Raw genomic sequence first — 15,827 nt, forward strand, 5'->3', positions numbered from 1 at the left:
AATGATTCGATGTCGAACATGTTAGAAACCACTTGATTACCAGTCGATGATGTAAACTGTTAACAAGCGTGAGAGAAACCACCAGTAATGTCAATGGTTCTCAAAGTACCAAGCACAACCCGTGAAATGTGAATAGATGTTTTGATGTCGAACACTTCACGGAATCCTTTGATCGAAAGTCAATGATGTAAACTGACGTCAAAGGCGAGAAACCTGCCATTGATGCATGCAGACTTCAAGGTGCTGTCGATTCCTAAGTCATCTCTCTAGATAATGTGTCGATGTCGATAGAAAGCGACCCGTTGCAGGCAAGCCCGCAACACGAAATCATTGTTCAAGTTGAAGAAATGTTGCTGTAAGGACTGACTCAGGGATGGTCAAATGGATGACAAGTATTTTGCAGATGAAAGTTTTTGCTTGCAGACCTCTTGAACACATAACGACACAACAGATGGCTTGGTGACGAATAACTCAAAGTTAATCCCCGGAACCCGGTTAAAGACTTTCAAAGTGGTTTGGTCAACTGTGAGGTAAAAGATTTCCCAACCCAGGTGAATGAAAAGTGTCGTGTTCAAGAGTGGTAATAAAGTTTCTTTTGAGATAAAAGGTAACAAATAGGCTCATTCTTCTCTCTTTTCCCCCACCATTTCTGGCAAGTACCTCTTTATTTTTAACAAGCTTGAGGAGGATAACATATGCTTGATTATAAGCTCATCCTTCGGACGAGTCCAACCTAGTTTAAATTCGAACCCTAGGAAGGAGTGGTTCGTTCCTGTTTGTAATTGAACAGGTCCTTTACTGTAAAAGTTTAACGAGCCCAGTATAGGAGAAACTCGGCGTTTTTCAATTTTAGAGAGTCTGAAAAACTTAAGGAAACTCCACGTTGAACTTTTTCGTAAATTTGTGTCCCTCAAGCCCGAAAAAGTATAAAATAATACCTGGGGGAACCGCTTGATCTTGCGACCAAGGAGTACTTTCATAATAGTGTCGTCGACCTGAAAAGTAAAAAGCGATGAAGGACACGTCGTTTTATTTCCTTATCGAGTTTGAAACGACAAAAACCCGGCAATCTTTTCCTGATTTTACGGTCAGAAAAGAGCTAAAAGGGGACCGTCTTTTAATTCCGTTTTAACGAGTGTAAAAGAAACGCTCGGCAATCTTTTCATGTTTTAGGAGTCAGAAAAGGGCTTAAAAGATGACTCTGATATTTTATTTGTGAAAAAATTACAATTTCCCTCGAAATCCCTTTGTCCTGCACAAAAGCGACACATTACTCATACCTGTTTAAAATAGGCAAAAATACATCGAAAAACATCTTTTCATGGTAAAAAATGAACTAATTCATCCAAAAAACCTATAAAAAGACCTTTTACCATATCATTTTTACCGTTTGACTTTGGAGGTTGAAAAAGGAGCTTTTGACAAGAAACTTCCCGTGGTTGCTGCGGAAAATCTGACCGTCGGAATCGAACGCCGTCTCATCCAGGTATTTTACACATCCTACTCTGCATTTCTATCCGTTTAGAATTAATTTTTAGGTCTTAGTTTCATTTTTTGGGGGGGTTTTGGTTTTGGAATGCGCCTCTCGGCGGACGCAGGTGCCCTTCGGGTGACCTGCGTCCCCCGACTTTTTCTCATACGGGAAAACGGTCGGAAGACGCAGCCCGCCTTCAGGCCAGCTGCGTCCGGGCGCCCTGTGCTACAAAGCCGGGGTGCGTCTTCCGAGAAGTGCGCATTTCAAAACCCCAACTCTCTCAAAAAACCACCAAAAATTCCCAAATCAATTTCTAATTGCTATTTTTGATATGCAGGGCATTAATCATGTTAGACTGGAGAGAAAGAGAGCATGTAGAGGAAGATGAAGCTGCAATAAATCACCAACCTTCTCTGGATGCCCTAAGAGCATGCGGATTATACAAATATTGGACCATACCGGGCATGAGGGGCCAGGTAAGATTCCTGGAATGGCTGGTTGAGCGATGGAACGTTCAAGAACAATGCTTTTACATAGGAGGGCACCAGCTCGAGATAGAGCCCTCGGATGTATACTTTCTCACTAGCTTGCCGAACAGAGGTGAGCAACTCAGTCTTGCGGGGACTAGGCCGGGTGGCCAATCCCTTGATAGTCTCCGCGAGGATTGGTGCACACGTGGGGCTCACCATTCAAAAGGCATAGAGATAAAACACATCACTCTACCGGAACTCAAAGTCATAGCGTTCACGGTTACCAGAATTTGCGGCGCAGCCGCTTTACATATTGCTTCCGGATCCCAAATGCGGATGGCAATTGACTGTTACCAAGGCACCATTTTCAACTGGTGTGAAGCTGTGTCGGCTCATATGAAGAGCCAACTGATCAAGGCAAAGAACGGACGACTAAAGACTTTTGGATATGGGCCTCTAGTCGTGAGCTTTGCCTTGGAGAGAGTTCCAATGTTGATCCCTCAGCAACTCACTGTTGATATCTTGGGTCCTCGGCAGCCAAAGCTGATACGATGGGTTGCGGTGATGGCCCGGCATCCTGACGAGGGTGCGACAGTGGTTCGATTCTCAGATAGTTACTTTCACTGGTTAGAGGACCAGGTTTTTTCGATACAGGACTTTCCGTATGCCGGAATGGATTTCAGAGGTGATCCGGACATGGTTCTTCCACAAGGAGAACAATGGGACGACAGAGGTACTTTTATTTTCACAAGTTTTCTAATTATGTATTTTTTATTTTTCATATATATCGTCTCAAAACTAACAGTAAAACTTTTCAAAATGCAGATGTTGGTCCACAGCGTCCAGCCAACCTCCGGCCTTTTGATAGACTACATCCAGCTGCACCGGTACCGGCCCCACAGGACGCGGCTGCAGACGTACTAGCTGAGTTGGAGCATGATCTAGAGCGTCTCACGGCAGACATACCTGAGACTACTATGGACGACATTCCTATCAGGCTTCAGCGTTTTGTAGTCGCGGTCCCTGGACCGTTTAGGAGATTTTTGCGTAAGGTAGCCCGCGCAGTGGTGTCATACAGAGAGCACCACCAGTGATTGACTAGTCACTTTTGTAGTCACATGTGACATTTTGACTTTTTGTACTATCATTTTGCCGATCATAAGGTGTTTTCAACCTATGATCGAAGACGATGTATATATTTTTTGACACACTTCTATCTATATATATCACTATTACCGGCTTATCTTGTTTAACATATGTGATGAAATGTTTTTAAATTTACTTGCATGATTATCGTAAATGTCTGTCCAACATTCGAGAAGCAATTGCATCTGCTAATGTATTCAAAGACCTTGGAATGTGTTGATATTCAATGTAATCAAATTCACGTTCCAAGAGACGCACTCTCAAAAACAACCTTAATAACACAGGATTCCTAATGGCATAAACTCTATTAAGCTGTAATACAACAAGTTCAGAATCTAACCTCACTGTCAAACGTCGAATTCCAAATGAAATAGATTCGGATAATAATTCAATCACTGCACTGTATTCTGCAATGTTGTTCGTTGTTTGACCGAGGCTTACCCCATGCATAGAAACTAACTCGTCAGAGGGCGAATAGATAACCCAAGCTGCGGAAGAGATGTTCCATGTACTACGACAAGCACCATCAGCAAATCCAATATATGTTTGGAGAGGCGTCGACATCTGCAATATCAAGAGTAAAACCAAGATAAGCCAGAATAACGACGAAAAACCACACTCTCTAAGCTAAGCACACTGACTAAACTAACACACTTGCTAGCTAGAAAGAAAATCTAACCTATCTAAAAATTTCTCCATTCCCATCATTTAAGCATAATACCTCTTTAAGTAAAGTCCATTTCTGGGTTTACCCAAAGAGTCCCCATCAAAGTCAACTAGCTCATAAGCCCCTTTTGCTAGCTTTCGCTTTACAATGTAGGGCCCATGCCACATGGGAACGAATTTTCCGGCACCTAGCTTATCGTTAGCTTGATCATATAATAGTACTAGGTCTCCTTCCGAAAAACTTCGAGGGGTTACATTTCTATCATACTGAGCTTTCATTCGTTTCGCGTGAGTCTCGATTGCCAATGTAGCATCACGTCGAGTCTCATCTAATTTAGCCAAGTACAATAAACGTGTCTCCTCTTCGGAAGTAGCTGGAAGTAATTCGACAGCCATTTGAAGTGATGGGATTTCGCATTCAATGGGTAACACAGCTTCTAAGCCATAAACTAGCTGGAAAGGAGTGAACCCTGTTGAATTTTTCACTGTGGTTCAGTATGCCCATAGCGCTGAAAATAACATGTTGTGCCAATTCGACCGATGAACACCAATGGTTCGTCGGATCATGGTAACTAGAACTTTGTTGATAGACTCAACCAAACCGTTGGCTTGCGGATAATAAGGAGTAGAGCTATCGTGGCGCAAACCAAGCTGGCTTGTAAGCTCAGTCATCATGACATTTCGAAAATGGCTCCCATGGTCAGTAATGATTGCTTGTGGGACACCAAACCTAGTTATGATATGATTGAATACGAAAACTGCAGCTGTTTTGCCGCTTGCGTCGAATGTAGGCATCGCCTCGGCCCACTTAGTAAAATAATCAACCGCAAGGATGATATACGCATGCCCCCCGGCCGAGTGAGGGTTACAAGTAATAAAGTCGATACCCCATTTGGCGAATGGACCAACGGCAATTATAGGGTGGAGAGGAGCAGGTGGAGCGCGCATCTTGCGATCAAACACTTGACAGTTGTGGCACTTCCTGACTGCAATGATACAATCTTTAAACATAGACGGCCAGAAATAACCAGCGCGCAACACCTTCTGAGCTGTGGCATACCCAGACATATGACCGCCACATGCTCCAGAGTGACAATCATTCAAAACCCTCTCAGCCTCTTCGTGAGTTAAACAACGTCGAAAAACTAAGTCTGCCCCCCGGCGATAAAGTGTATCTCCAATAATTTTGTATGGCTGGGATTGAAACCGAATTTTTCGACGTTCCGCTTTGGAAGCTTCAGGCCGAAAGGTTTGGGTTTGGAGATAAATGATTATATCCCCGTACCACGGATCTACAGTACTGATAAGAAACAAAGATTCGTCCGCAATGGACTCCTCTGCCACAGTCTCTGTGTCAGCACTCGGGAAATCACACATCAATTCCGCAAAAACTAAGGATTTCTTAGACTTGGACTTCTCGAACTCCAAGTCGAACTCTTGCAGGATAACAATCCATTTAGAGTACTTGCCCCCTAGCAGTTGTTTTGTCAAAATATAAATCATAGGGTTGCAATCCGAAATAACTGTAGTTTTGCGGAGAAGAATGTAGTGACGGAAACGCTGGACAGCTTGAACGGCTGCCAGGGCCAATTTCTCCACATGCGAATATTTTAGCTCAGTTGGATTCAAGGTCCTACTAAGATAATATATCACATGCTCCGCTCCGAATTCATCTTCTTGAACTAACACCATTCCAATGGTGGAATGCGAAGCTGCGAGGTATAAGAAGTAGTCTTGGTTGTAGTTGGGAGGATGCAATAACGGTGCATGGGTCAACGCGTGTTTAAGTGCATCAAAAGATTGTTGGGCAATCTCGTCCCAAAAGAATTGTGCGTTCTGTTTCAACAACCGTGTAAAACCTTTAGTGACCTCGGCGTAGTTTGGGATGAATCGGCGTAAAAAGTTCGCTTTCCCTTGCAAACTTTGGAGTTGGCGCAAACTCGAAGGAGGAGGCAATTTGATGATAGCCTCGACTTTCGAGGGATCGACGCGAATGCCGGCTTTTGAAACAACAAATCCCAGCAATCGACCTGTTTCTATACAGAAAACACACTTGTGGGGATTCAACCGAATTCGATAATGCCTACACCTCATAAAGATTGCTCGTAGGTGGACAAGGTGATCAGCTCGATGTAAAGAATGAGCAGGCAAATCATCGAGATAGGGTTGCACAATGTGCTTGATATCATGAAATGCATAAGACATCGCCCGTTGAAAAGTGGCCCCGGCATTCTTAAGCCCAAAAGGTAACTTGCAATAAGCAAATGTCCCCCATGGACAAATGAATGCCGTTTTTGGTTGGTCGGCAGGTAGAATATTGATTTGATTATAGCCCGAAAAACCATCCATGAAGGAAAACATTTCACTTCCGGCACAATCATCAATAATTTGATCGATATAAGGCGTAGGATAGTTGTCTTTTGGACAAGCTCGATTTATATCCCTATAGTCGATACAGATTCTTATTGTTCCTTGTTTCTTGTTGACCAGAACAATATTCGATACCCAATCCGTTAACGGGATCGGATAAATGAAACCTGCTTTCAACAGCTTTTCGACTTCTGCTTTAATTGCAGCCGCTTTTCGAGGGTGAATTTGACGCAACCGTTGCCGGACGGGTTTAGCATCCGGGTAGGTCTTTATTTCATGAATAACAATGGCAGGATCAATTCCCGGCATTTCCTCGTAAGACCAGGCAAACACGTCGCGGAATTCTTGGAATAGGGCCTTGTAAGTTTGGATTTCTTCTTCAGTACATGCGGCACCTATATGAATGTTTTCCTCGATTCCGGGCTTCACTGAAATATCAATGGGAATAGTACGAGAAATATTCCCTAAATTCAGCTCTGAATCAGAATGTTTCGTTGGATCCTGAGCGTCTTTGACATATTCAGCGGTAAAGATAGATGAAAAATCATTTTCAAATGCATCATCCTTAGGTAAAAACGAAGATCTGTGATGGAGATCTTCCCATGGTAGATCGTCTACACTTAGGATTTCGCGAAGTTGTTCGTCAGATGACACGACTTCGGGAAACGTTATCCGTTCTAAGGGTGAGGTGAAAAGTGACTCTTCACTGACCACATTCATTTGGTCGACTTCGGTTGAATGAAAGTCAGTAAAAGACATGAGAGCTTCATAAGCAATTTCATATGGACTCAAAGGCATAACATCACCGAGTGAGTCTATCTCAGAGTCAGATGGGACGAACCAAGGATCGTCATAAATAATGTTTTCTGATGTAATCATATGAATGGTTGCAAACGAAGGATCTGCGCTGAGTGGAGGGAGAGGAAAAGTTCCCAGTAAACCGGAATCCTTAACTAAACCTACACCAACGTCCCTATAAGGGATTGTCGTTTTACCAACATGCTGGATACTCTCTGAAGAGGCTGGGTCGGATGAAAAGTATGTCAGCTGATCAATAGTCACGATCTTACCGTTATGTGGAAACTTAATTACTCTGAAGACCGATGAAACGACCGCTGTCATAGCATATGACCAACTTCGACCCAAAAGAAGGTTGTAGTCTAGAGGGGCATCAACCACTTCCACATCCAGACTAACGGTTTTACCTTCAACCCCTATAGGCAATTCTTGTAGAATACCAAACGGACGGAACCCACGGCCATCAAAGGCCTTAAGGATGGTGGGGGATTGGTTCAACGAAGGAGAACCAAGTGATCTCCAACATTGAATCGACATAATACACGTAGAAGCTCCCTCATCAATCACAGTCCGATGAATAGGCCTGTTTTTGACTATCACTGGAATTTGGAAAGCCATTTGATGGGGGAGACGTGGTGTACTATTTTCTAGATCAAAGATCATTAGGTTCGGGTCCTGAACATCGACAGCTCCGATAGCCGACAAAAGCAATTTCCGTTGTGCTGGACATGATTGCAGCACTTCGAGTGCCGACATTGCTGAAGGTGAAACAGCTAAGTCCTCAACAATGTTGTAATTCTGGGCTGCTCTCGCATGTGGATTGAAAGCAGACCTTCGAAGTACACCCTTGGCGGGCGGCTTAATCACTAAGTCTGGGTTAGGTTTTTCGATCTGTAGTGGATCGGAACCAGGAGCTGAGGTTGATGGGTTAGAGTGAGAAGATTCTGCTTCTTTGCCATCAACAGGAGCCTTACTACCATAATCTTGCGATCGAGTCGCAATCCTCACATGAGACATCATCAAAATGGGTTCTTCACTGGCATTCGAAGAAGAACCTATCATCTTATTCTCCTGCTCTGGAAATGGATTCTTTAACACAGCAGGAGTGGGAGAACCTTTGACTATTTTAACAACCTCGGCCCGATGAGGGCAATCTCTCGTAAAATGATCCTCTTCACAAATAAGACAAGGATATCGAGGTTTGCGTTTTTCGTCATTGGTTTCCGACTTTTCAGTTTTCTCCTTTGGAGCCTTGTCTGCTTTAGCCTTCTTCTTTCCTTTCTTCTTTCCACCGTTTTTTGATTTGGCCGTAGATGACTCTACAGCGTGAATGTCGGCGGTAAGTTCAGGAGGAGAAGACTCTCCTGTCGGAGAATCAGGCAAAGTGATAATTGGAGTATTGGAGGCCTTGGAAGACTTCTTCTTACTCTTTGTAGTCACGATACCAATCATACCATCAGCGGCATGAGATCCCGAAGGAGCAGCAGCGATTTGATTCGACTTTGGAAGATCCGGAATCTTCTCGTGTAACGTACCCGACTGAGTGTAAACTAAGTCAAGGTATTGTGCCTGAGCAATGACTTGCTCCTCAGTAACTACTCCGGCCTTAGCGACATCTTCAGTAATCTTCGGTAATAATGATTTGACAAACCATTCAGCTAAGATTTGGTCCGGGATAAAAACTTTCACTAATCGTCTTCGACGTCTCCACTCATGAATGTGATCAGAAATATACGTGGACGTCGATTGTTTTAGTGAAGTTAATAACTCCGTGCCGTTATCGTATCTGACCGGCAACTGAAAGTGAGTTAAGAACGAGGTAGCTAACTGGCTAAAGTTGTAAAAAGAGGCCCGTGGTAACTCAATGTACCACTTGGCCACGAAACCAATGAGTGTACGCTGGAAAAGACGTAAGCGGATGGAATCATCTGAGATAGAATTCGAAGCACACCAGAGGTGGTAAGTCATCACATGATTGGACGGATCCTCTCCAGACTTACCTTCGAACTTGGGTATATCACTGGGCAACTTATTTGGCATTGGCGGCCAGAACTGAAGATATTGAATTGGATCGTTCGTTAGGCGCGTCAAGTCGGGTAAATCTAAAGTTGCAATAAACGGTAACTGCCGGTTAGGATCTCTAAAACTCTGGGTCACAATACCAGCCCCAGGAGGAGGATATCCAGGATAACTAGGAACAGGAGTCGCATTTGGGATATTATATCCTCCTGGAAAACCAGGATTAACCGGACCGTACTGGGGTTGTTGAGGTTGTTGATAAGTGTACCCAGGATACGGTTGATACTGGTAAACCGGTTGTTGGACAGCTTGCCCAGGTTGGTACTGTCCCTGGTACGGAGGTTGAACAAATTGAGGTTGAGTAGTCACAACCGTACTTATACCAGGTTGACCTACAGGCATCTGGACCGTGGTTTGAATCGTAGATCCAGACAACGGTAAAGATGTCTGAGGTGCGGTAACAGGGACAGTAGAAACTGGAGCCGTCGATACTCCAGAAGTAAGTATGGTAGATGTAGCGATAGTTGCAGCAGCCGTTTGAGATGGAGTACTAGGTGCAATTGTCGGCTGAGTAACTACCGAAGCTACAGAAGCTTGAACATTGGGCTAGACAGGTTGCGGTTGCTGGGTTGGACCAGAAACTACGGGTTGTCCAGCTTGAGGAAGCATTTGTACACTTGGCTGCAACACCTGTTGACCCTGTGAGGGATCCCACACTAACATTCCAGGGTACTGACCCGTAACAGGTTGAGGGTACTGAGATCCATAACCAGATTGAGGGTAGGATTGATAATTGTAAGGTGCAGTTCCCATACTTGGAACATATGACTGACCTTGAGGTGGTTGATAACCTTGACTTGAGTATTGACCTTGGGGTTGATAACCTTGAGGTAAATATTGATACTGGGGTTGACCTTGACCTTGAGGTTGGTACCCTTGAGGTTGATAACTTTGGGGTTGATACCCTTGAGGTTGCCATCCTTGAGGTTGATATTGATACTGAGGTTGACCTTGGGGTACATATTGAGGCTGAGGTTGACCTTGAGGTAAGTATTGCACCATAGGTACATACTGACTTTGAGGTTGCCCCCCAGACACAATTTGTGTACCTTGAGGTTGTCCCCCAGGCGTTAACTGCGGCTGCCCCCCAGGCAGTAATTGGCCACCTTGAGGTTGGGAAACGGGAACTGAACCTGACATCATGTAAATGTCTCCTACACCCAATGGTATATTACCACTGTTTCCAGCAAATAACCCATGATCAATGGGTTGAGGAGATGCCCCCGCAAAGGTACCAGAAAGTGACTGATACCCAGTGGGACAGAAGGACCGCCGTGTAAAAAAGATTCAGGACTTTGTGTAAACACGGACGACTGACCAGACATATTTACAGGAGTATGAATACCTCCGGTGGAAAAGGAGTACGAGGTGTGGAAAAACCGACTGAGTTGTCTAAAAAATTGGTTAACGCAAGGTACCAAGAAGTACTTCTAGGAGGACTGTAAAAGATGGATTCACGCTCCCTTAGATCAATAGTAAGTTGACCTTCAAGGTGAGAGACACCTATATCTTCTTCTGGAGCAAGTTCTTCTATAGCAATCAAACCAGAAGGTAGATTTTCGGTGATAATTCTTTCTATTCTCGGTGAATCAGGGACACTAGAAGTTGGAGTAACAAGTTCGGAAATTTCAGGTTCTTCGCCTGTTTCACTGGCAGATGAAAAACTACCAGCAAGCTCGGAAACTGTAACAGTTTCGGGATTGTAACCTGTTTCTAAACTTTGGTAATCTGGATGGACTACCAAGGAAGATTCTCCTTCTTCAGGTGAACCTACTCTATTGTCACTAGGAGGAGTTACAAGGACCTTTAACCCTTCTAAATTACCTGGGTCGTCTCGAGGAGGGGACCCCCCAAGTCTACGGGATCTTCTCAACAATTCGGCCACAGAAACAACTTCAGGAGACTGGCCCCGAAGTCTACGGGACTGTCTCGGTAATTCCGCCACAATTAAAGATTTTTAACTACAACACACGAAAACAAAGTAAAAATTTCAAATCAAACCACCTAAAGTCTTCTAAAGAAGCAAACAAATTTGAAGCACACGCCTAAATAATCTAGAGCGTCAAACCACACACAAACAGTAGTCTTCCGGACCAAAAGCGCTAGTTGGTGATTAGGCCCAACCTCGCAGGATTCAGTACAGAAATGGCGGGTGGAACAGTTACCCCGGCAACCTGCTTAATGAATAGACCGGCACAAGTTCCTCCACTTTAACCGTCTCGAAGTGAAGTGAACCCCCCGGAAAATCCAAGTGAGTATAACCGACGTCTGCTCCAGGTACAGTGGGACCTTCCCTCCACCGTCACCTCGGTAGAACCCTAAAGATTATGGTCACTAAAGTTACCAATCACAACAATTACACCTGGGGGAACAGTCTAAACTCCGACAGCACGCAAGGGCAGAGTAGCAAGCTCCAATCCCCTTACCGGCTCCTTGACAACAATCCAAGGTTTACCGATAAGTGACCCCTGGCTCCTCGACAATGGTTAATCCGAGGTTTACCGTTTGTAATACGTACTGTCTGGCGTCGTTCCCAACGAGGGAGGAATGATCCCCTCACTGGTTCGGACACGAGCTCGTGCTTCTCCTTTAAGAGGAGCTTTCCCAGAGTATAACTGAAACAATTGGATTTAATCTACTCAAGATAAACTATCTGTTTGGTTTTGTAGTCTTGGAGAGTTAAGTACTCACCTACTCCAAGACCCTAGCCTAAGCTATGTTGGTGTTTCAGAGCCCTAGAAAAATAAAAATTACTAGATTGATTTTAATTTAAGCGTTACTTTTAAGGTTGTTTCTTAAGTCAAAAGGTGATGGAAGTGAAACCAGTGGTGTGTTGACTCGACTCGAAACCACTACAAAATGCACCTAGGATGATTTACCCACTACTTTACTTTTTCGATGAATTGCTTAACTAAAAAGTTGAGAGAATGCAATCTTTATAAAAGCAACTTCTTAATTGAAGACAATCAAAGAAACAATTCGTTTGTCTTTTCCAAGCATAAAAAACACGACCGCTCTTTACATGCACGAAAAAACTCTTTTTCTCTTTCAAAAACAAAAAGCTACTTGAAACAAGACTTTTAAAGAAGATGTTTTTGTATTTTTTTTTTTTAATAAAGCAAATAAATCTAATATAACCAAAAATCAATCTTAACAACTATTAAAATCTATGAAAATGCACTCATAAGCAAACTAAAAGATAAATTTACTCTAAGCAATCTTAACGAGGCCAAAACCAACAATGATTATTCTAAGGTGTTTTACTTGATCACAATCAAATCAAGGACTAGCTTATTGCAGAACCAAAAACTAGTCAAAACAAAACTCTAATCTTTTTGTTCTTTTGTAAAATGGAAATCAACACTTTATAAACAAGTAATTCGAAATTTGACCCAAAACAACTTAAATGGCAAGCTGCTCACACAAGGAGACTTTACGACAGGCCCGACTTCTAAGAAGGCTGACTAACCAGAGAGATCTAAGGCTGGACAACTTTCTACCGTCAAAGTCACTACAGGACCTATTGAAAAATCAAACCCTAGGCCTAAACTTCGTTGAAATCCACTAAAACACTCAAAGCTCACAAAACAAGTCTAGGTGAAAATTCTTGACAGGGTACTAAAGGATCTGGGTAGAAAACACTAAGAAAAATCAAAATCTAAAAGCAATTAAAGCAAAAAGTGGACTTTTCCTAAATTTTACAGGAAGACGCAGGCAACCCGTTATAACAGGTGCGGGCCCGCTCTGTGCAAACGGCAACAGCGCGTCCAAAGACGCACTGTGCAGTACTCAGAGGGTACGTCCTTCTGGAAAAGTTGAGAAAAACCAAATCTAACTAAATCTGAAGCTAAGCCACCCAAATACTAATTCTCACAGTCAAAAACCAGAAAATAAAAGTGATTTTCACAGAGCAAAGTTCACACAAAGGAAAAGACTCTCTCATTAATGGATTCCCCAGCGGAGTCGCCAATTTGTCGTGGCGGAAAAAGTCGTTTGTGCGGACACAACTGACCTCCCTAGGAGTCTAAACTCTCTAGCGACAAACAAGACAAAATGGAGTGATCTTTCTCTAAATACACCTTTTAAAACATGAAAACTACAAGTGTTTAGGCTTACCTTATTCCAAAACACGGTTGTTGTAGTCCGTCCTTGCCAATCCGGATGAGCTCCTCCTTCAAGTCAATTCCTGCAACCACAAGCAATCAAACAATTACCAAGCACTTGCATTTCATATAATAAAACATATATTTAACATGCAGACCAAGGAACACATGAAATAACTCATTAACACAAGCTATTGAGAAAAATAAACCAGTTTGTATTAATAACGAAACAAAGAAACTCTTACAACCTGGCCTTGGTGTTGTGCAAGTTCCTCCCAGGGTCCATCAAGGGTTTTCCTCTACTTTGACAAAGCTCACCCACTTCCAAGTAGAATCAAGCAAAGACAATCTCTCCTCACAAGGTTCTAAATGGGAGTCCTAATTCCTGCAGCATTTACCCAAAGAAAATGTATAGCTCCAACCTCTCCTCCCTCTGGTTCAATGTCTTTATTTATAGTGCTGTAAAGAGGTTATTCAGGTCCACCATCAATGGGATAATCCCCCTCTTTGGGTGGGATAGCTCCCTTATTGATGGGATAAGTTCCCCCTTAATAGAGATTCATGAACCAACTGGAGGCGCATCCAAATCATCAAACCGACCTCTAGAAAGTTCTAGAAGTAACCACAAGTAACTTTTTTAAGATGAAACTCGCGCATTTTGCCTTTTACAGAAGGACGCACCTGTCCCTTAACATACAGAGCATCCAAGGACGCACCTTTTGTGAACATGGTCAACGTCCCCGCAGGTAAGGCTAGAGAGAACCTGCGACCCCAGAGATAAACACATTTTTTACAAGACTTTCTCTCTTCTTTGAGTTTGAGATGGATAACAGAGGCATAAGACTTGCCTAAGAGGGTAGCATGACTGTTGATTTGAGCCATACTAACTGTAAGTGGTCATGGTGACATTTTTTAGTGTAACAGGGTGATAGGGGGTTGTCACTCTATGTTTGACCCCATATCTTTGCATCAACTTCCCAATCATGTGAGATTTGAACTGTGATGCTCCATCTAACACAATTTCGCTTGGAGTACTGTATCAGGCAAATATTTCTTCAAAAATAAAGCTTGCGACTACTTGCTCTATTGCTCTTGTGACTGCTCTAGCTTCCACCCATTTAGTCACATAATCGGTGTAGACCAGGATGTAAGCTTTCTGAAGAGAAGGTGGGTTAAAGAGGGCAACAAAATCAATGGCCCATTTCTCGAACGGTTCAAGGACTATCTGGGGCTGTAGAGGAATTTCATCTACCTTCTCAGGTTGTCCCATCCGTTGTCAACTATCACACCTTCGGACATAATCCCAAGCATCACGAAAGATGGAGGGCCAATAATATCCCATTTGCAGCACTTTGTGACATGTTCTTTTATTTTCAAAGTGTCCTCCACAGGGTCCATCATGTGCAACCTTTAATATTTCATAGATATCATTTTCTACAACACAGTGCCGAATCTGTTGGTCAACCCCTATATGAAAGAGATATCTTGCCATCCATGAATATCGGGTACTCTAATGAATAATCCTACTTTTCTCCTTATATGATAGATGACAAGTCATCTTCCCTATATCAAGATAATTAGCAATATTTTCATACAACGGAGTGTTAGCGGAAACTGCAAAAAGATGTTCATCTGGAAACTTATCTTTAATTGGTGTATTGTTACCATCATGTTCTATCCTCGATAACAAATCTGCAACCACATTGTCCTTCCCTGGTTTATCTACTATAGTAATATCAAATTCCTATAGTAGAAAAAGCCATCTTGTAATGTGACCAGGGGTAACAAGTTTATTCATTAAATACTTGATAGTTGCATGATCAGTATGCACAAAGGTAGGGTACCCAGTAATGTACTACAGGAATTTGTTGATGGCGTAAATGACAACAAGGAACTCTTTTTTAGTTACTGTGTAGCTTAATTCAACAGGAGCCAAATTCTTACTAACATAGTAAACTGCATATGGTACTTTGTCCTCTTTTTGTCCCAATACTGCACTAATCGTTGTTTGGGAAGCATCCGTGTGAATATGGAAAGGTAATGCCCAGTCCGACTCTCTAAGGATTGGAGAACTACAGACCAATTCCTTAATTCCCATAAAGGCTGCATCACAGTCCTCTATCCACACAAAATCTGAATCTTTTGTTAGCAATTGAAAAAGTGGATGTGCTACTTTAGTAAAATTTTCTATAAAACGCCTGTAGTAACCAGCACAACCAATAAATTTGCGTACTTGCGTGGGTGTTTTGGGTGTCGAGAAATGCAGGATTACCTTTATCTTTGCTCGGTCCATCCAAATTCCTTCAGCTGAGAGAAAATGTCGCAGAACAATTGCCTCCTCCATCATCATATGGCATTTTACCATACTCAGAGAGACACACACTTGTATACACCTTTCGAGAAATTTTTCTAATTTTTTTTCCCTTCAAGAAATGAATCCCCATATGGATCAAAGTCATCCATGTAAATTTCAACACTGTCATCTACCAAATCAGAGAAGATCCCCAAAATTTCCCTCTGGAACATTGCAGGAGCATTACACAGGCCAAAAGGAAGGACCCAGTATGCGAATGTTCCCCAGGGGCATGTGAAAGTGGTTTTGTCCTGATCTTCAGGAGCTATCTGGATCTGGTTATACCCACTAAACCCATCTAGAAAAGAGAAAAACTTTTTGTCAACCAATGTGTCCAAAACTTGGTCAATAAATGGTAAAGGAAAATG

The sequence above is a fragment of the Pinus tabuliformis genome, chromosome 7 (genome assembly GCF_031772625.1).
Source record: "Pinus tabuliformis cultivar Carrire ecotype Pingquan chromosome 7, CPIR1, whole genome shotgun sequence".
In the NCBI taxonomy this organism is placed as follows: domain Eukaryota; kingdom Viridiplantae; phylum Streptophyta; class Pinopsida; order Pinales; family Pinaceae; genus Pinus; species Pinus tabuliformis.